Here is a 20,954-nt window from a genome sequence, read left to right as displayed (position 1 = left end):
AAGAAGTTAAGAGGTATGTCCCTTAGTGGTCAGTGCTCTAACTGCTGAGTATAAGTAATGGAATCAGGCTAAGCCCTTGAACCTGTAACATGACATTGTTGGCAGCTGCAAATTTCTTTAAAAATGCTCCATTTCACCTGGCAGGAAAGACATTTTATCTGCTTTCTTTGGAGTAGCTAAATGGGTATCCTGCTAGTTTTAAGTAGCCTCAACAAAATTCCTGATGAAATCCATCAGTCACAGATAACCCAAGATGCCTGTTTTACAGATTTTAACAGTTCCATTAAGTGCTGAGTTTTGATGCCTGGTTTCCCCATAGGGCTACTTTTCACCGTGAAACATAAGGAGAATAATCTTCCAAAGGAAAAATCATTTAACACAGAATCAGGAAGCTATAATAATACATCAGCATGACTCTTTGATTTGGGGTTCTGGAAAGGTAGATTGTATTCCATCTTGACTCAGAAGATGAGGCTGTAGAGAAGTGGGACCTTTTCAAAGAGTGCAAAGTTTAGTCTTTTTGTAAAGAATTTTTACCCTTCTCCTTTCATCTTTTAACAAAGAAGGGAGAAGATGAGGGGAGGAGGTAGTGTTTCTTTCTCCACAACATGATATTGTTTTGGCAAATGGAGTTTGATATTTGAAGTTGTAGTATTCAGTATTGCAGTCCTCACCTCTTGGGCTATCTTACCTGCAGGTAGCCTGTAACTGGACAGTCTTCCACAGCATTACCCATCCCCAGTGCTTTCCCCTCTCCCACATCTGTGTTATAATGCATACATCAGCCATTACATCTTCAGATCTTTCTTGTCATGCCAATAGCATTGCAGCCTATGTTTTTGCAGTATTTGTAGTTCATTGTTTGCCCTTTTTTTAAAGGGAGCTAAATTTGATTTTAGTTAAGAGGAAGTTATTGTGAAGGTCAGTAACTATGTGGTGTGGAAAGTAGATTCCATGCAAATATTTCCATTTCAATTTTGTTTTGCCTCAGTCCAGAGAATGATCTGGATTCCTGTCCACACTGTACATCTTTCACAAGAGGACAATCTGTGATTGACAGAAATCTGTATGGGAGATTGTATCCAGAAAAGCGGTGTGTTCCTGGTTTTGTGCCAACATGGTGTTGACCAAGGCATCTGACAGCCATGCTTTGAAGAAAATGCTTTGCTAGAAAATGAGAAACATATGAAAACTGAGGACATGACTGATGACTCAGATTCCCCAGAGCCCAGTGACCCCATATGAGGTAAGGCACTTTTGCAACCCTCAACCTTAGAGTCTTTTCCCACTGAGGCCTCTGGTGCACCACTTTGCAGGCACCCATGACCTTAATTTCTAGCATTTCATCCCAAACCAACATACATGAGGTCCTTGCAACAGTTGGTGATTTATCAGTATCAGGATATTGTGATTTTGGAAGGGGAAGGCAACCACATTGAAGTCTTGGTTCCCTACCGCTGACCCAAAACCTCAAGAATGGCAGTCTGTGATCACAGCAACACAAGGCATCTAAAGTTAAACAGATGCAACCTAGTTTGCCCCAGCCTAGGCCAGGCAGTGCTTTGCTCCAGTCCTCTTGGATGTCTTCTAATTCTTAAGTCCAGCTGGCTGAAAGTTTTATGTCCTTCCTTAAATCTTAGTCCTGGGCTAGAAACCTATTTAGTGTCCGGAGCCCATTCTAAAAAAAAGCATTGATCCTTCCCAAAAGGAATCTGAAGCCACTGACTTGGAGGCTGAAGAGCTGGCTTATGTAGGTAAGTATCCATTGGCTGAGAACTTGAGCATAGACACCTGCCCTCTGCTTCCCCACTAGAAAACCTTTCCTTAGGGATCCTCTTCATAGAATCAAGGAAACCTGCCAGTGGAATCTTTGGATTACTCTGAAGCCCAGAAGATATATAGGACTTTCATGGATCTTCCTGAGCCTAGGTCTCTAGCAGCCCCTCCAGTGCTAGATGTCCCAGAAGATGGATTTGGTAATGCCTCTGTGCAGCACAACTAGCATCCCCCTGCTCATACAAAACCTGACAGTTTTTACAGAGTCAAGAACTCCCAAAAGTATCTCTACAGGAACCCTTTTGCGAATTCAGATGTGGTGTCAATGAATCCTAGCAAAGCAGCAGTCTTAGCTCCTACCAGGAAAAATATTCCAAATGAAAAAGATAGCACAGCTGTAGAGAGAGAAAGAGATTGGGTAAGAAGGTATATATTGCCTCTACTATTTCATCCAGGGCTCTGATCCAGCACTTTCACATATTTTCTTATCAATAAGCTCTGCTGGAGGAAATGAGGATCAAGATAGAGGGTATTGATGATAAGGGCCGGAGACAAAAGTTGCTTGACTTATTTGACCTATCATTCCAAACTGCTAATCACTCTAAGAAATGTAATTATGATGCATCATGTAGGGCAGTAAAAGCTACAGAATCAGTTATCATGAAACGTGTGTGGCTGAGAACCATGCCCCTGCCAGACAAAGTTAAGACAGAAATCCTGAAAACCCTTTTCATGTAAGGATCTCCTCTCTAGCCTCCCACTCATAAAGTATATAAGGAAATGACAGAAAAGGGTAAAAACCACCCAGTCTGAAAGATTTTTCAAAGCTTTGTGCGTAAGTATACCAAAAATTGTCCCACCAAGATATGGCCTTTCATCCCCGGACAGCAGTTCACCAGATTTGGTAAAGGCAAAAAAGCAAAGTACAGAAAGGAATGGTAAGCAAAAGTCAGAGAGAAGGTCTTAGAGCTGGGCTTCAGACGAATCAGGCATGGCTCATCCAGGTTACCCCTACCCTTATCCTTTATCCAAAACTGTTTCAACTCTCTCCCGAGCCCACATCAAACCTGACCTTGCTTTCACCAAAGCTTGGAAAGCATTAGTCTTTATTTGCAAAAAGATGGTAAGAAATTATTCAGGACAAATGGGTGCTACACTTTATTAAAAGGGTGCAGACTTCAGTTCCTAGAAAGCCCTCAGTTCAGAGGAATACCCCAGTACCCAAAGACCTGTTGGACCGCATTACATAAGTCCTAAAAAACATACTAGACATAGGTGCCATAAAAGCATTCCCCTGGGAAGGAGGGTCAATGATTTTACTCCAGATTCTTCCTTGTTCCAAGAAAAGAAAGGCATTGGAAGCCCATTCTGGACCTTTCTCACTTAAGAAAAGTTCAGAATGCTCACCCTGCAAAGACTTTCAACACTCCATAGAGGGGTCTTCATGGTGACCCTAGCCCTAAAAGACACATACCTGCATATTCGCATTGCAAAAAAAAAAAAAAAAAGTTCCTAAGTTTTGCATTGGGAAGAGGAAATTATTATTTCACAGTCTTACTCTTTGGCTTGACCATTACTTCCAGAGTATTTACAAAGTGTCTGTCACCAGTGATAACCTTTTGCAGAACAAAGAGCGTTCAGATTTACTATTACCTAGATGATTGCCTGATCCTAGCAGAGTCCTACCAGAGTGCCATAACTCTCTGGATTTCATCTTGAACTGCTTCAGGGACTTGCACCTGACTGTAAACAGGGAAAAATCTTCTCTGACCCCTCTCTTAAAAAGTTGTTTATTTATGAAAGTACCTGGACACCTCAGATTACAAACCCTTCCTCCCATAGGAGAAACTGGAGCTGTTGAGGGAACACTTTAGCAGTACACATCAGAAAGTGGAGATCACAGCCAGTGAATATCTTAATCTGCCCATGGCAACATGCATTCTGATGCCTCCCCCCTTAGTATGCCTACACTGAATGAAACTCCATTGGTACTTGAGACCAGGATTTCCTTGTTGCCATGTATAGAGGAATAAATCTCATGCTGCACTCAGCAGCGTGTTCAGAACCCTGACAACCAATGATAACTCTTAATGCAAACTCCTTGGATGAATGGGAAGCTTATATAAAGAGACTCCAAGTACAAACAACCAGAGGAGATAGGATAAAGAAGAAATACCTAAATATTAAGGAAATGGTGGCACTCATCCTAACCTAAAATCCCTTCGACTTACCCTGAAAGAGGGCATGCTACAGGTGATGACAGCAATATCACAGTCATATGGTATATAAACAGAGAGGGACTCAATCCTACTTGCTGACTGTGTAGGCTTCATAGAAAGCTAAAAGAATTGGGATGTCCCTGATGGCCAAATATATTCCTTCAAAGTAAAATATGGCAGTAGCGAGACTGAGCAGATCCCAATCAGATCCACACAAATGGATGTTAACAGAGATACATTTCTAGCCTTAACTAGGAGACAGGTTATACCAAACATAGACTTTTGCTTCTCTCCTGAGCAGGCAGCTAAGACAGGTTTGCAATACGGTAACAACTCCAGGAGCCTGAAAGAGAGATATGTCCTCAATAAATTGCACAGGTCAGTTCTCGTTCTCTTTCCTTCCCACATCCTTGACCCCAGATACTGATCAAAGTGAAGAAGCAGAGGGCAAAAGTTATTCTTATAGCTCCTTTTTGGACAGGCAACACTAGTTTCTTCTCTGCTCAATATGGCAAAAGGAAACCATAAGGTGTTTCCTTGGTGATGGGGGTCTACTAACTCAAACCTGGGGGTTGGCACTACACCCCAACCTGGCAACACTGAGGCTGACAGCCTCTGACACAAGCAGGCACAAATGTTCAGAAAGCAGATTAAATATTATGAAAAACGCCAAGAACCCAACACAAGAAAATTTTACCTATCAAAGTTTAAGAAATTAACCTTTTTTATGCCATTCCAGGGCCCTGATCCCAGAAAACAGAAACTGGCATTGGTATTGGGATATCTACCAGACCTGTATAAATCAGGTTTAATGTACACATCTATAAAAATAAAGTGTGTCTTACTGATATTTCAGCCTGTATGCCCATGGAATCTCCTTTATATTCTAGACATTCTCTTAAACAATTCCTGTCAAGAAGTCATCCATCTCAGACATCCCAGAAAGCAGATTGCTCCACCATGGGACCTAACTTTGTTGCAGAAAAATTAATGTTGCAGGCCCCCCAAAACTGCCAGCATCATCTCCTATTCAATTTCTCTCTTGGAAGATGGGTATTCTGTGTGGCAGTTATCTCAATTAGATGAGTCTGAGGACTGCAAACCTTGATGTGCAAAGATCTGTTCCTGGTATTCCACCAGGACAGGGTGGCACTGTATACTAATCTCTCCTTTACTTGTAAGGTCTTTTCTGAATCCACACTTAACCATATCATATGACTCCCAGACTTCAGCCCTAAGTCACAAAATTTGGAAAAAGAACACTGTCGTCCCTAGATATGCATAGACACAGTACCAATTAATTCAGAAAATATGAGCATCTGTTCATCTCACGGCACAGAGAAAATAGTGCAGACCTACCAACAAACAGACCCTTTGCAAGTGGTCAGCACATTTTTTTCCTTTTGTTACCAGCATCATACTAAGGTGCATTTACACTTGAGAGACAGCTGCCATCACACTTTTCCACAGAGAGATCACCTCCCAGGCCACCCTTTTAGCAGCTACATTGTCATCTGTACACACATTCTCCAAGCATTCCACACGTATTACAAGCTAGGGGCAGCCAGTGCAGGATTTGTGTCTGCTGACCTCCAGGGCCTTATTTACAAGTTGTCTGTAATCTTCCTTAATTCTCAATGCTTTTGCAGTCGTCCTAAGAAGTGAGGACTGCAACAGTGAATACTTCCATGAACATAGTCGAGTTCTGTTAGCAACACACCATAAATATAAATTTTTGAGTAGTTTCACTGTTGCAGTTCAAGCTCCCTCCATCCATCCATCCTGATTCATTTTGTTTTCCTTTTGGGTTGGATGTGGTATCATTATCCCTAGTCCTGCCTTCCCCCTTCACCACCCTGCTAGGCCCCCATCCGTCCTTTTCTGACTTTCTGGAGAAACAGGATTAGAGTCCTTTAGGGTAGACTTGGGCCAGTGGCAGATGTTTCACCAGGTGTTTACTTACTTAGGTTGACTATTTTCAGCTTCATTTAAGTGGTTATTATGTAAGCACTGATACACAATTCAAAATTAAGTACTAGAGTAATAGTAATGTAGAAATCAAAATGTTATAAATAATGTAAAAATATTAAAGGCAATGCACTCTGAGTACACAAATAACACCTATAAGGCAACAAAGTACTACAAATAGCCAAATTTAACATTAAAAACGTATTTATCTACAATACAATTAGTAGATGAATTCAAGTTATCATATTAACTCTCAAGTTTTCCCTAATATTTCCAAAAAGAACAGTCCCAGAGCAGTTCCAAGAAAATATCTTGTCTTCTTCTTCTTTCGGCTTTTCCCAATTAGGGGTCACCACAGCAGATCATCTGTCCACTCATGATTGGCAGTGGAGTTTTATGGTGTCGAGTTGCCAGCCCGGCGCCCAACCTTCCACAGAAGGCACACACACACACTCACACCTAGGGCCAATTTAGAGTGTCCAATCCACCTACAGCATGTCTTTGGGATGTGGGAGGAAACCGGAGCACCCGGAGGAAACCCACGCGACCACTGGGAGGACATGCAGACTCTGCACAGAAGGCACCACAGCCGAGGATCGAACCGGAGAACCTCTTGCTGTGAGGCAGCAATGCTAACCACTGCACCACCATGGCTGCCCAAGAAAAGATCTTGACTATAACACTGAAAAACAAACAGCACCAAATTTAGTAGCAGTCTGTAATTGTGAAAACTGAAAGACTAAAACAACACTGAAGCGTAACAGTGAGTCCAGACCTCCTACAGATGTAGGCAACCCACAAGCAGTGAAAAATGCTGGTCCAGTTTTGTTCTGGGCCTCATTGTTGGGCAATACACAAATCAAGAATGGGTCCAGATACATAAGATGTTTTTGATAGATAGTCACATGTAGACATCATAAAATGATGTATAAAAGTAGCAAAACTTGTGAATTTCAGTGCTCTTTGAACTCCAAGTTAAAAAAAGCTTCTAAATCTTCAGAATATGCAACCAAAGTACTGCACGTAATCCGTAAAACACATTCTTAGTTTCATAATTTGCTACTAGGCAATAGTCCAATAAAGTTTTTTAAAGCCTATCCATTCCAGTCCCACTGGCACTCCACCTGTCCATAAGTGATAGAGGGGCTGGGATTGGGTTAAATTCATAGTTTCCCATCGATCTAACTTACATTTGAAGATATTGCATGACATATATTACTTTACAGAAATCAAGGGTTTGTTGTAGAAGTGGGTAATTATTTATAGGTTCATAGGTATATACTTAGCTAACCACCAGGTCCTTTATAAGCCCAACAGTGCAAACCAACACTTTAGAAGAGAAAAATGTTGTGCCAACATGTCTTATATTTATGTTACTCTTCAGATTTAGGTCCCTTGATCTTATATCACTACTCACGTCAGGTTTGCAAGTATGTAGTAGATCAAGCAGGACTGGCTCGTTGACAGCTTTGGAGGCCAAGTATAGATTGTCACATAGGAGTCTGCAGCAGAGAGAGAAGAGAGACAAGGCTTTTAGGCATTCAGGTGAATACAGGGAGCTTATAGCGGAGTTTTTTTTTTTTTTTTGTGAGGAACTACTGCGGGTTTCCAAGTTAGATTAGGTGTTTGGGCAAATATATACTGATGGGTATATTATGTTTCAGTACTGACTTGATGATGGGGAATGATGATGTTTTTCTATGAGGGTTAATAATCAGCTGTGTGAGGTAGAAGGCTTTCCAAATATCAGATGACATATGTTGGTCAAAGAAGAGCTCATTGTCCAAGAAGGTACCTTGGTCTGCAATGGCATTGTGTATTTTAAGGTGGGGTCTCATTTATGTAGTCGTTGTGCAAGAGCTTCTGTTACATTTTTGGATGTTCAGCTTTAAAAAATAATCCTGATGTCATGAGATCACATCATTAAGGCCCTCTTGTGGAACTGAGTGTCTTCAAAGGAACTGATGAGCCAGACTTGCAGTCAACTATGAAATTGGTCAGCTAGAGAGCATTTAATATTAGATTTGACATCAGAGAAGTAGACATCAACTAGCAGTGGCCCCAGAACAGATCCCTAGGTAAACCACTGGTAACATTTATTGGAGGATAGTGCGCCATTAACGCATTTATATCACGTTATCGAAAGATGAAAATAGCGAACGCTATTTCATCAGCCCCAAAACATCTAAACATGAAAATATCAAACATTCAGAACAGCGAATTTTTTCCCCATGGAAAAAATTTGCTGCTCCGAAATACATACACACAACACAAGCACATCAAACAAACAGCAACCACACACATACACTTAAATTCCTGCATCTAACGCTACACTAAACTAAACATACACTACTATCTACCCACTTACCTTAACCCAAACCCTAACCCTAAGGTCCGTCACTATCGCACACTCACCTAACCCGCGCCCTAACCCTAACTCACTTAAAACGTCCCCAACCCTAAAGTCTGTCACTATCGCACACACGCCTAACCCATACCCTAACCCTAACTCACTTAACCCGCCCCTAACCCTAATGTACAAACAATCGCACACTTACCTGAACCCAACCCGTAACTTTCCACTACAGTGCAAAACCTGTAATGCTATCAATTTTCTAAGTTTCTAAGAACAATGTTTAAAAAAGTGTCCCTATTTTTGGGCCTTTGTCCTCCCATTATTGATGACTTTGTCCAGATTTCGTGTTCTAAGAGATTGAGAGGTATGTCCACTAGACACATTGAGGGGGAACTCTACTGGACATGTCAAGGGGGAATGCCACTGGACACATCAAGGGAGAACTAAAAATTTAAGTGTGACAACATGCATTGAATCTTCCCAGCTGATCAGACATAAGTGCTCCCAATAACTGGGACAATGTGATTACTGTTTCTTCAAATTCAAGTGGTGCTGGACCTTCTAAGCAAAATTCATTCTATGACATCAATATCTACACTTGGCAGTTACTGGTTTCTGACACTGGTTGTGGCAGGAAAAAGGGACAGATTTCACTGAGAAAGGCACACACTGGTCTGAATTTAGCATCAGGGAAGTGACAGTAGTTTGTGCCTGTTCTGGGTTTGGTGTGGAGTCTCTGTTATTTAATGTTATGTGGTTGAGAGAGCCAGACCTGCTCTGATGAAATCAAATATGACCTGATAGGTTCTCATAACTCCAACCCAAAGACTGAATCCCAAATCTCAGGAGTTTCAGGGTCAATCACTGGGAGTTCTGTTGTAATGCATGATATTAGTAAAAGGGGAAATGCTCTCTATCTCTCTCTCTCTCTCTCTGTTTTTAGTGGAGGATGCTTCTTTTCGGTCAAGTGGCAGAAAATATGAGACTTACTGCATATATAGTTGCTATTTTTAACATTCCATCCTTACACCCCCTTGGCTAGCTTTTATTTTATGGGTCAAAGTGACAGATGTCTGTTTTACAGCAGTAATGATGTGAGTATAGAGCTTGTTACTAAATCTGCTTTTCAGGACGACTCCTACAGATTAGCATATGTCCAAAATAGTACAATGTTGTGAGGTATAGACTGAAGAGATGTATGCAGTTTTTCTCAGTGGTCTCAACTCCATGTCTGGTAGTTTTCAATTTCAGAACAGTGACCAGCTCTTAAGATGAACGTCGAAGAAGGCAATACTATCTGCTGTGTAATTCTTCAAAAATTTACAAATGCCCCCAGAAGAGTAAATATTACCCCAATTATTGGGCAAAAAGAAAAGAAGTACCTCCTTCCTTTGTCTGAGATACGGAGGGAACTTCCTTGACTGACTTGATCCAAAGTTATATTTTCAATAGGTCTCTCAAGAAAAAGAACGTACCCTGGATGATAAAGGACACATAAATCTGTCCTTTGCTTTGGTACTCATCTGTTTCTTTTTTTTTATATGGGCAGAAGTTTCTCTTTTTATGGGTTATGTGGATTGCCCATGTGACACAGTAAGAATCTTAACAGCAAGATGTAGTTCATTTGTAGCTCATAGCTTTAACCATCTTTCATCAAAACATACCTAGTGCATTTTACTCATCAGTGTCAAAATGCAGTATCATAGCTAGGGCGGGACGAAAGGGGCAACTGCACTGGGTACAGAGTGTTGAGGGCCCAATCAGCCAATCCTGATCTCTCTTTAATGCAATACTTACTTTTCAAAGCCACTATTGCATTTGTGGTCAAACCAGAGCTCTGTAACACTCCATGTGTGGTCTAAACTATAGCAATGGTTTGCTACATTGTAAAAGCAGTTTGATACAGTTTTTTTTTTTTTTTTAAAGTAAAACCTGAAAGCTGTAATGCTCCATGTAGGCAGGGTACAAACTGTAGAAATTGTTTGCTACATTTGTAACAAACTGTTTACTACAGTTTTAAAAGATTTTTTTTAATTAAAACATGAGAGCCATAGCGCATCATGCATGCAGAGTATAAATGGTAGCAACTGTTTGCTACAGTTTAAAAGAAGACTTTTTTAATAAAATAAGTTGGAGGGTTGGGGGCAAGGCACAAAAATGGTACCTGAATGGCTAGGGGATGGGGTGTTGTGCATCTGTCCACCTGGTTTTTGTATCAGTAGAAAGAGCATCCTTTATTTTGTGCTTTTTAATGGAAGATCTTTTAGGGGACATTGCTCTAACTGGCTTATTACAGAGAAGTGCTTTTTTGAGGTTTTTTTTTTTTTTGCTCTTCACTTGAAGAGCAGATGTTCAGAAAGATTAAGAGAGAAATTAGAGTAATAAAAAATACTTGCACAAGAAAAACTGTCAAAAGCTTCAAATGCAAATTTGCATTCATTAATACAACAGATCCATGAAAAACATTACATAAGCAAAGAAACCTCGAGCTGCCTGGAAAAAGAAGCAACAGAGGAAGTGCAGAAATATAAAGAACAAAACCCAGAGATTTTTGATAGGTATGAAAAAGAAACATGGACATGGAAAAAAAGAGATGTGATATGCTACAATATTTATGTAACGGAGAAAGCCAAACCAATCAACACAAATAAAAGTAGCTTCAAAGATATTTGAAGAAAAATACAGGCAAAAGCACCCAGATATGGAAAAGTTCACTTTATAAAAACTAAGGACACAAAGGAGAAAGGTAGAACAGGGGATTTTGTAAGGTAAAAAATGAAAATACCCAATGGATATTGAACTAGGAAAACCAAGAATAGACCACGACCACCAGAGTAATTCCGAAGCCTTTAATGCTGCTCCACACACTAAGCGCTTTCACCATACATTAAAGGCTTCGGAATTACTCTGGTGGTCATGGTCTATTCTTGATTTTGTAAGGTAGAAGTCCAACAAATAAAAATGGAAATTATGTAATACCTGTGAAGTGATGGATTTAGTGTAGAAAGTCTGACACAGGTAATGTCACAGCATGAATGAACAATGAGTCCCCAAATTAGGGAAAAACAGGTGGTGCAGAAGACATCTGAAGAAGAAATGTGGACATGGGAAAGAATAACAGATTTGATATGGTGCAATATTTATGCAAGACAGAAAGCAAAACTAAACAATAGGAAAAAAAAAAACAACGACAAAGATATGTAAAGAGAAATACAAGCAAAGGCACCCAAAAATGAAAGATTTCACAATACATAAAAACAGGAAAACAAAGAGAGAAAGTAGAAAATAGGATTAGAAATTAAGTGAATAAAACAGAAACTGAAGCTGTGGATTACATGTGAAATGAAGGATTTAGTGTATAAAATCCCACTCATGTAATGGCATAGCATGATGGAACAATGAGTCCCCAAAACTTAGAAGAAACAGGAGGAACAGGAAGCATCTGATGACTTGCCACATGATGATGCTCTGGAGCCTTCAGTAGGAAACCATAACAAGAGTTCAGATGGAGTTGCACAGCAAGGGAAGAAGCAGGAAACACTGGCTAGTCTGAAGCAAGCAGTGCTGTGGAATGATGAACCAATGAGTTCCCATATGAAGAAACAATAGATGATGCAGCTGAAGAGGATATGTCAAAGAAAGATGTTCTGGAACTTTCTGTAGAATGCCCACAGAAAACAGAGAGTAAAGAATGTGCTCTTAGTTTAGATGAAAATGATCTGTTTGAAGAAATAGATTACAGAAGAATAAGACCCAAAATGTCAGAAAACTGATAAAACAGTAATCAAAACATTAACAGAAATTCATGTGATAGAAGTAAATAGGGTATATAACTGTTCTGTTAAATTAATAACAGATAAAGTCTTACCACAAAAACATAGAGCAACAAGGGAAAGGAAGGGAAGAAATAAAATGACGTCATGGAAGCATCGAATAGAGAAAACTATAAAGGAATGAAGACAAGAAATGTCACAATTAGAAGAATATAGAAGTGGGAACAAAAAAAAAATACTTACAAAAATAGAAGTGGTAAAACCAATGCATAGTATCAGAAAAGACCAGGATATAGCATACACTACTGCAAATAATAAACTAAATATATGAGCACAGGCAGAAAAAAACTTAGAAGATATGCAGATATATATGAAGAAAATGTACAAAATAAGCAATTCATTGATTATCCAAAAAAGTTTTATAGAGAACGAGGTAACAAAGAAAAAGGAATAGAAACACCACCAAAAAAAGAAGAAATAGACACATGTTGGAGAATGATTTATGAAGACCCTGTGGAACATAAAGCTGCTGAATGGACAGTAAAATTAAAAGAAACAGTAAAGAGTTCAGTTGTGCAGGATATGAAATGGGATGAAGTAGCATCTACAGAATTTGAAACAAAGTTAAGAAAAGCTCCTAAATGGAAAAATTCAGGCCTAGATGCAGTAGCTAATTTCTGACTAAAAGATCTTTACACAAAGAAAGCCCTGAATAAAAATAACTTGTACAGACACCAATCTGGTTAACAACAGGAAAAGATATACTTCTCCTTAAGAGTGAACCTGTAAGCCATGCTAAAAATTATAGACTAATAGATTAAAGACAAAAGTAGCATCAATGACTGAAACTGCTACACCTTGTGCTTACAATGTCTCACGTAAAGAGAGATCCAAAGTCATAAAATATCAGGATTTGCAGGCAGAAATTAGAACTATGTGGAAGAAAGATACTCAGTCAGTTCCAATAATAGTAGGAACAATTGGTCTAATAAAAAATAATGTTTGGTTGCATTTAGATGTGCTACTTTTACATACAACTCTGTATGAATTGCAGAAGGAGTCAGTTCTCCTCATGTTGCGAGTGCTGCAAAGTGCACTTCTGGCTAACATCAAAGACTGAAATAATGCTAATTTCATGAACTTTAATTATACCCTGATTTAGGAATGGGGTCCATTCCTTTCTTGGTACCAGAAACCCAAAAGATTTGGAGGATACAGGAAGTTCTAAAGCATAAAGAAAGAAGTCTAATATGACTTCTACTCATGCTTTAGAACTTCCACTATGTTTGGAAGTCTGGTTAGTTTAGCAGGAGCATTTCAGTTTGGAGTGAGAATGGAAATCAGACTAGTAATACATAAGAATCAGACAGCAAATGAAAGTGCCAAAAAAAAAAAAAAAAAAAAAAAAATATATATAAAGAAAAGGACCAGAAGAAAAGAAAAATTGGTGCGCTCACAAATACAGTGACAAGTATCAAAAACTTCTGGAATATCTGCATATTGACCAAAATTTAATGCAGGAATGGTTAATGAGAGATGAATTTAAACCATAAGATGAAATGGTGGCCCAAGACAGTGCACACTGGTATACAAATTGTATAGAAGAACTGAGAGAAACAAATTCTGGCTCTATAAACAGACTAGAAACTGTTGCACAGCTTATTGCTGGGTGTGATACACTCACTGCTGACAGCATGTATACTTAAAGGCACAATAATGTGCTTAGATCACTGCACTGGAAATTGTTCAAACACTACATAGAAATGTAGCTGAGAAACATTGGAAACATGAACTGCAAAGCATTATTGACAATGATAAAGTTCAGATCACATGGGATCCCCCAATACCAACAGCTGAGAAAAATACAAGAAAAGCAAGTATAGTAGTCAGAGAAAAAAGACAAAAGTACTGTTGAACACTTTTTGTTACATACAGCAATTATAGTTTCTTATGTACTGAGAGAGATGCAAAGTCATAAAATACCGTGATTGGTAAATAGAAATAAGAACAATGTGGAAGAAAGATACCCAGGCAGTTCCAATTGTAATAGGAACAACAGAACTAATACAAAAAGGATTTACAATTGTACTTGAATACACTACCAATACATGTAATCACGTACAAACTGCAGAAAGAGACAATTATGGTACACTGTGGAAGCTGAGAAGAGTATTCTTAACTAACACCAGAGAATGAAGTAATACTATGAACTCTAATCATAGCCTGACTTAAGAATGGGGTCCATTCCCTTCATGGTACTAGAAACCAAAGGCATTTAGTAAATTAAAAAAAAAGACAGAAGCGCAATATTGTTTAATATAATATTGAATGATAATATATAAATAACTCTACAAGTCACATTCTGTCATGTATCCTCAGAAAGAACTGACAGGCATGTGAGGTTCTGTCCATTATATATGATATCGCTACACTCTGTCCATTATATATGGTATCGCTACACTGAGATGTCAAGGAACATTCTCTAAATGGTCCTGGTACTGCTCCTTTTTGGCATCTACTTCTCTGAAGACAAGGCCAATATCAATGGCCTCTGGCTGACTAAATTTGCAGATGACTATAAATTAGGAGTTGCCATTGAATCTCACACCGGCACGAGTGTTCTCCAGGAAGGGCTGACACAGACAAAAAAAATGGTGTCAGAGCCATGAACTAAAACTAAATGCCAAGAAATGTATAATAGTAGCCTTCAGGAAGTTATCCGCCCTTGGTAACTATTATATTGGCAACACACCCCTAAGAGTTGACCCAGTAGTCAGGGACTTGGGGACATACATAGACAGTAATGTAGCCTTTGACCATCATGTGTCTACAGTAGTGAGGAAATCCTTCTATGTTGACAACTTATAAACAAAGTATGGCATCTAGGTCCAAACAAGTCATTGTTCCACTGTATTCAGCATTCATCAGACCTATCATCAAGTACAATGCCCCCTTTGGTATGTACCTAACCCAGCATATCTAAAAATTTGAACATCCACAGAGGTTTCTCACTAAAAAGATACAGAGCGTAAGAACCATGTCCTCGGAAGACTGGCTCAAGACCCTGTCCCTGTATTCTTATCTCCTACAGTCTGTTGAGGAGAGATATATGCCTTTAACATGCAAGGCATTGTCAGACCCCACTCTGATGGACCTACTGCATATCTGTAAAACAAACAACTCCAGAATTACCTGTTGTAAAGACTTAAACCTTGTGATATAAATGGGACCTGCTGGAGAGACAGGTATATATCCCAGAGACCATACCTTCTCTGGAACAGGCTCCCCATCCATGTGAAGCAGATTTCCTCCCTAATCCAATTTAAGTGTTGCTTGGACAATTGGATGGAGAACAGGAAATTCATCCCTGGTTTGGCACCTATGTCTCTAATGGACATAGCCAGCCTGTAAATGTTTTATCTCCCAAGCCCCTACTTACACTTATCAAGGGTACCAAAACTTGTCAGAGATTTGGGATGCATGGCTAGGCTTAAAATGGCCCTTGTGGTCATTAGTCTAGTAAACACCTATGAACCTATAAAAGGAACACTGAGAAGAATAAAAGTAAAAACACTTCCTGAAGTGGTAACAAACACGTTTGTTTCATTCAAAAGACTCAATTCAAAGAAACATCCATTAATTTTTATAGTACATCCTCTGAAGGTCCCCCACTGTTCAGCTAATCACACTAATGTATATCTCTGACAGCCTGTTTCCCAAAACCATCTGCTGCTTTGTGACTCAGGTAACCCAGGATCGATTTGTAACTTAAGCATTGAGGGAGTGGACTAAGGATAAGTGGAAGATGCTGGCCTAATGATCCCATGGTATGGGTTATCACAAGCCAATGGCAGAAGTGGCATCTGTGAGTCAGACCACAGGTATATTTTCCATGCAAAAAAAGAAGTAATGAGACTGTGACATACCAAGAACAGCATCATTATAAAGGCATACCAGGTGTGTGGAAGTGTGCACCTGCGCGAAGCTTAGAATAGCAGGCATTAGTCATCATTTCTTGGTTAGCAAGGAAAGAATGAAGAGCAGAAGCAAACTTCCTTACTCCCCATATGGTAAAGGCCCATAACCCCTAACTTTCATCTAACATGCAGACCAATAAACAAAAGAAATGAATGGGTCAGTAGGCTATGGGGACTCCGTGGTCATGGGGAGATTGGGGGTGTTCAATAAATGTCCTTCCTGAAGAACAGGAACCTGCTCTGTGCCAGATTCATTGTTGTACATGTTTTCTTACTGTGGTGTTGGAAATGTTGTTTCATTTAGCCATGATGAAATAGAATGGTACTTCCTCCTTAGGGGTTTTATGTAGCAGCAGCCTCTTATTGATAGCAGAAGGTCATTTACTTACCCTAGTGCGAAGGTTATTGACCATATTTTGCAAAAATACCTTAAATCTGAGCCTCAAGTGTGTAAGGATTCCTGGACATTTTTGGATAACATGAATAAGTTAGAATTCAGTGCAGATAACAACTTCTTAACAATTGATGTCAGGGATCTTTACACTTCTATTCCACGTGAAATAGGTATTGAATGGGTGAGTCTACTGCTGAAATCTAAAAGTGCGCCTGTACAAGAAATTCAATTGGTAGAAGAACTTTTAGACATCATTCTCACCAATAATTATTTTATGTTTGATCAAAAATTTTATTTGCAAAGGACAGGTGTGGCTATGGGTTCACTATGTGGGGCCAGTTTTGCTAATTTAGTAATGGCCTATTGGGAGAGAGAGTTTATTTATAAGAGCTTACCACACATGGCTAATATTGTGTACTATACTCGATTTTTGGATGACATCTTTATAGCCTTTCGTGGTGACTATACAGATGCAAAATCATTCGTTGATTAATTAAATAGTACAACTGAGTTTTTTGAGTTTACTTTCAACTTTAATAGTCTGTCGATTGACTATTTAGATGTCAAGTTAACAAAGGATGTCATTAACTCTAGGCTGGTCTCTAATATTTTTAGGAAAAAGACTTACTGTAACTCATTTTTACACTTTTCAAGTGATCACCCTTTCTCACAGAAGTGCTCTATTGTTAAGGACCAACTTATAAGAGCAGCTAGAATTGTATCACTTGAGTCTGATTTTTCAGCTGGATGTGTATGTTTGAGCGGTATGTTTTCGAAACATGGCTATCCGGTTGAGCTAATAAATGCTTTAGTTGAGGAAGTTCGATATAAAAGGGACAATGGAATCATCACTCCTATCTTATACAAAGGTGTTCAGTATTTAGAGACACGTGTTGAATTTGATTATACAACCAACACACTGTCTGGACGCAATACAATACCACCTGAACCACGAACTTCATTTAACTATAAGAGCAGTTTTATTACCACTTACAATTTGGATAGTCCCTTAGTTACCCATATCATTTTTAAAAATTGGGAACTAATAATAAATGGCAAACTCTTGGTAGAAAAATTGGGGACTTCACCAAACATAAAGGAGAGGTAGCAACCTTAAAAACTTGCTAGAAAGTAATCACAACAAACAAATGGACAGGAAAGCCAGTATGTTACCTTGTGGTATGTGTAGATTTTGTAAATTGATTGAGATAGGAAGGATGTTCACAGTGAATAATAAGAAGTACTATCTTAACCTTAAATTAACATGTAACTCAAGATTTGTAGTATACCTGGCTAATTGTAAATCATGTGCATCGTTCTACGTAGGCAAAACCGAATGTAGACTACGTGACAGAATATACGAGCACATGTACGCTATTGATAGGAAAAAGATGGATAATGCCCTGGCTAGACACTCTCAAATGTATGATGGGCACACTTTTTCTTTTAAAGCAATTGATCAAGTACAAGTGAATGTAAGAGGAGGTCCAGTTTCATTACAACTTGAAGAGTTAGAATTATATTGGCAGTTAGTATTGAATGCCTTTAGTAACTCCGGACTAAACGAGGCATGTAATATTTTGTGCCTGTTAAAACTTAAAAGTTTGAGGAGGTAAAATTAATTTTAAACATCTAAAGAGAGTGAAAAATGGCAGTCAGCATTGATGAATTACCTAGCCGCATGTATAACTTTGTTGTTGACAAATAGTTGTTAAACAGGTTAAAACTGTTTTAAATGATTGGAGTTAAAATTAGTGTACTGATTATTTTTAAGATTTAAAGTTTCATTTAATTATGCTACAGCACTTGACAGTAATGTTTTGCGGCTTGTATCCCTTTAATTTTGTGTTCTGCATTGTGATTTTTCAAGTGCACTGTTCTGGTTGGCTTAATGAGGTCATATGATGTTTTAAAGACTTTGTTTAAATGTGGTTGAAAAAAAATTTCAAATGTTATCTGATGAAGTTACTGTATCTACAATAACGAAAAGCGCTTCATTAAATACTTGGTTTTATTATTGGGCTTTGTCTGTGCCTGTTTCCACTGTGCCATTACAGAGTTTTGGTTTGTTTTTTTACTTTTATTTTGTTTAAATGAACTGGTATATCCTTGAGGCCAATAATGTCTAAGCTTTTCCACTAACAGATTCAACACGTGCTCGAAAAAGTTATGAGGAGGATGGACGAGAGTACCATTTTATCAACAAAGACACATTTCAACACATGGTGTATAATCACAGGTACTTTACTCTGCATTTTATATTCTTTTGATGTTTTTTTCTCACCCAAATATCTGAAATTTTCTTTTAAACTCTGCTTTGCTGAATTATGTTGTTTTTTCCCATTTTGTACTTTCAGCTACCTAGCCAATGTTGTTATTGCTGGCTCCCCATTTATATTGTACACCAGTACCGAAATGTTCTAGTCTGCAACATAACAATTGTTGAAGCAAAAATCGTAACAGAAGATTTTGTGTTAATTTTGCAGCTATTTTATTTTACTTTATTTTTTTTTAATTTATGTATGTATTTATTTATTTATTTATTTATTGCTTTTTTTTTTCCGCCCTGCAGAGTTAGATATGATATACCTCCAACATCATGTGAATGAGGGAGGCCAGAAATGCACCTTGCCTATTAATTTCACTATAGTACTGAAATTTTGCATGCTATGCTAAGAAACACACTTGAAAGATTCACTCAGTAACCAGTACAACACAGACCTTCCTTCTGACTGCACTGTTTACCTTTAAGCAATCTGATTAACAATGACCATTTATAAACAAATTAAGCATGGGAGTTTGGCACTCCAGCCATCGTCTTCTGACAAACATTCAGTACCTTGGCATAAAATCACAAAATAAATATTTTTAACGTTGGTTAGCAAAAAACAATTATGTATAAGCAGCACCTCCCACTTGTTTGAGTGGTGAGTAGGGAGTTGGGGGTGGAAGCATTTTTACAAATGTCAGCTTGGCAATGATTTCTACTTTCTAATAACTTTTTGAGGATAATGTAGTTTTTTGGTCAAGACTGATTCTAGTACCTTTTACTTAGTGTCCTTTTAAACATGGTACTAATGAAAGCACATTTTGCAGCCTAATAAGTTTACATTTTCCCCTTAAAACCAACCCCTCCATTAAATAAATATGCTCCTAATTAAGCACACTGCTCTCGGTTAAGAGACTAAAGTAGAAAACATCACGTTTTGTTATTGCTTTCACAATTGTTTTCTGCCTTTAAGTGAAAAGTTGTTAAAGTACATTACTGTAGTATTGCATACCACCATAGGCTTCTTTTTTCAGGTTATTATAAGCTCCCTCAAGTCATGCTGACTAATTAAATACTATAGAAAAAACACCCACAATAAAACAATACTATTTTCTGATGTACATATGTATCTCAAGGAGGCATAAACAAACATGTGGAGTATAGGTTTATAGGTAGGTACTAGGCTATCTGCCCAAAGGCATTTATAAGCCTAGCCGGAATGTGTTGGCTTTCGCCGCCCCCTTAGATTAGTTCCCTGTGCCTCTGTCCAGCAGAGCCATTGAAGTGATCCCTGGGGTAAACTTTCTGTTTCCCATCCACTCGTCAAGGTTTCTCTTGAAGAGGGTTAGCGAGGAGCTAAGCAAAATTAGTGGAATTCACTACATGACACTAACCACTTTAGAATGGACATTTCATTAAAGGTACTCTGAAAGGACAGGAACAAGTAAGTATAAATAGGCAGCATGTTCTGAGCACAAAACTCATTACTAGATGCTTGGATTAATTTTCCATTACTAATGTGCATAATTACATTTTCCAAAGTAAATGTAAATAACCAGTTTTTAATGATGGGAAATATCCTTACAATACACCATATCAAATTTTACAGTGTTTTATGCAAAAAGTTTTTTTTATTTTTGAAATTAATTTTATTGATAAGCACCACTCCCTGAAAATTTTCTTGAACTGAAAATTCCTGACATGATATCATGAAAGACTGAACCCATCAATATCTCAGTACTTACATGAGTGTAAAAAACTACTATTTTTCTGAGCTTAGTACAGCAACAGAGAAGTGTTATATCCTGGTAAGACAATTTGTCAGCTATGTCTCAAAAGTGGAATACCCTACATTGAAAATTAACATGATGATATCTTAGTCAAACCATAATGCAACTAAGTAGCTGTTTTTCTACTGAAGTATAGTGTTTGATTACACAGAATGCTTTGTACATTATGTAAACAATTGCCAATGTCTAAGCTGACATCATTTTGCAGGTGTAGTCCTAAGAAAAAATTGAGTCATAGTGAAACTAAAACATCTAAAATATGTCATAATATTGGTTTTGTTTACAAACCATTTCCTGCCTTAACATCAAGAGTACGTCCAGAAATGAAATTAACTGTAAATCACAAATGTATGAAATGTGCAACAATACTTTTAACAATGGAGTGCAGCATGAGGGAGTGCTGCACTCCTAAGTGTGTATTCTTTGTAAACA

This window comes from Protopterus annectens, chromosome 2.part0 (assembly GCF_019279795.1).
Source record: "Protopterus annectens isolate FY-2018-M chromosome 2.part0, PAN1.0, whole genome shotgun sequence".
Taxonomy (NCBI): domain Eukaryota; kingdom Metazoa; phylum Chordata; order Ceratodontiformes; family Protopteridae; genus Protopterus; species Protopterus annectens.
This window is presented reverse-complemented; position numbering follows the sequence as displayed.